This window comes from Cyprinodon variegatus, unplaced genomic scaffold (genome assembly GCF_000732505.1).
Source record: "Cyprinodon variegatus isolate N-32 unplaced genomic scaffold, C_variegatus-1.0 Scaffold4643, whole genome shotgun sequence".
NCBI classification, from domain to species: domain Eukaryota; kingdom Metazoa; phylum Chordata; class Actinopteri; order Cyprinodontiformes; family Cyprinodontidae; genus Cyprinodon; species Cyprinodon variegatus.
Window position 1 is genome coordinate 482 of NW_015155096.1, and position 2503 is coordinate 2984.

General features: G+C 41.7%; 1 pseudogene; it reads right to left on the reverse strand.

Moving 5' to 3' along the window:
* Positions 1–326: 326 nt before the first annotated feature.
* LOC107081394 lies at positions 327–2181 on the reverse strand (annotated as a pseudogene).
* Positions 2182–2503: the final 322 nt, after the last annotated feature.

Consider the following 2503-nt stretch of genomic DNA (forward strand, 5'->3'; position numbering starts at 1 on the left):
TTGAACTAAGCAAAGTAGCTGAAATAGATGACAGACTGTCAAACTAATGTAATTCAATGGGGGGAAATGTGACGTTTAAAAACATAAAGAAGACATTCATAATATAGCTCTTTATATAAGAGTACATTTCATTATAACAGTAATACGATGCATGAGAAAGCAGTTTGTAGCCGAGCTAGCCGTAGCATGCTAACGTTTCGGTCATTGTTTGATGTTAGCACCTGTGTATTAGTTTATAACAATTCTAATTTATCTGTGGGTGGTATGTACAATTGGTTTGACGCTACAGAATGCATCTAGCCACAGCGAGGGAATTCTGAACTCACCTTAAATGCTAATGTGGTTGTTCCGTGGAGAAACTCTATTTTCCTTTCAACGCCATCTTCATCCGCAGCGAGCAGCGGGTTCTTAACGGAGAAACTGAGACTTTCTCCCGGTACGGCCTCATGTTCTCCTTCGGTCAGTTCGGAACCGCAGCTGAAAGCGAACGGCTGCCGATAATCAGATGAAAAATCCGCACAATCACTGCTTAACACACTAGCAAGAGCCATCTTTGAAAGACTGCTATGAGCAAGCAACTTCCGGCTTCAGTAGGAAGACTTGTGCTCCGTGGTTTTAAAAAGCCCACAGCGCCACCGTGTGGTCGGGAAGTGATACATTCACTAACACAGCTGGCGAAAAAAATAAAATATTACAATGATTTAAATGTTTAAAGTCTATAAACAACCTTTAGTTGGTTATCCTGAAAGTTAAATAGAACTAAAATTATTTGAATTTTAAGGAACCTTCAGGAAAATGTACTTAAAGCTTTCCTGAATACTATCTATCACTGTGACAAAAAAAAAAAATCCTTGAATATTAGTTACTATTTTTGTGATGCGATATATAAACCATTTAAGATTAAGAAATATTTGCTAAAGTTAAATAAATATTATCTAAAGTCTAATAATTTAATGTTAACACCAGTTCCGCCTTTATTTAGTTAATCAGCCTGGGTGTATAATACCATCTCCAATGCCTAACACAGTTCCAGTGTTTGATCTAACTGCTTTCCATTGTATCGCTTCTTTTTTCTCCTCTTCTGTGTTTCGATTTTCTTTCCATGTCTCTATAATATTCTTCTTTCAGGTCCTCTCTGGGTCTTTGTATCCATCCCTGGGATGTTACATGGAAAAGGTCCACGTTATTTCCAGAGTAGGCATCCCTATGAGTGGCTCTGAATACTGCCTCTCTAGCCAAGGAGATGGCCTCTTCTTTACTCAGGCTCCAACTCAGACCTCCATCCAGGACTCCATAAGCATAAGGAGACCCTGATCCAACAGAGATTATGTCTCCTTGCAGTCGGGCACCGTCGCTGCACACGTAGATAACCTTTGGACCACTACTTTGGGATGAAGAGTTTACATCAGGTGGTAAAGATGAGTTGTCCAAGTTGTGAGCCATGCCAAAGCTGCCACCTTCCTTATCCCACCCGCACAGAGTGAGAGCCACACATACATTAGTGCCTTTAAATGGATGCAACATACAGGAGAGAAGCTTGGCAGAGCCTCTGATGGAGAGTCGACGCTTGTGCCGCAGTTCGTATAATCGGATCTCTCTGATCAGAATGCGCTCCCAAAGCATGCAGTCTGCACCACTGCCTGAGGAGGTGACCACCAAATGGGAGTGAATGGGGGTAATCTTATGCACAGCCGGACAGGCGACGAGCCCCCCAGCGCTTGCTCTTGTGTCTGCTGCTGCAATTACCCCACCTTGGAAAACGAAACCCAGGGTTGTTGTTCCATGAGTCAGAGGGAAAGGCCTTTCCACTGTCGGCGAATAGTTTGATGGTGCAGAACGAGATGTGGACCTGCTGATGAAAAGGTTGGTCGGAGGGAAAGGTGGCATGAAAATGTGCTGTGGAATCCCACCGTTTATCTGTGTTGTCTTCAAGCTTTCCAACTCAAGGTTGTGATAATCTGTCTCTAAAGCTGACAAAGGAAACCACCGCTGCAAGGGCTTGTCTTTAAAACTACAAATATCCTCCAAGGCCATACTAGTGTCAATAAAGCTAGTAGGGTGGGTGGGTCACCAAATTAGTACATCCTTTGAAATAAAACAGAAGATAGCAATTCGAAAATAGACTGAAGAGGTGGCAAAAATCAGACAAATGTACGTTTCCCAAACCCAACTAGGTTGTCGATGAATCGTTCCTGCAAAGAAAGACTACTTTCATGTCTGCTCCTAAGTGTGTCCTTTTACCCTTTTATAGCTCTGCAAAATCTGACAGCTTGCACAGACGCACAAACATATCTGTAAGTGATATTTTGCATTTCATGCTGTGAATTAGATATGATGTGAAGCCTCTTTCTGCAAAGCTTTCAGTCTTAGCAGTGTGTGTGAGTGTGTATATGTCCATTTGTGGGTGGGTTAATAGATAGATAGATAGATAGATAGATAGATAGATAGATAGATAGATAGATAGATAGATAGATAGATAGATAGATAGATAGATAGATAGATA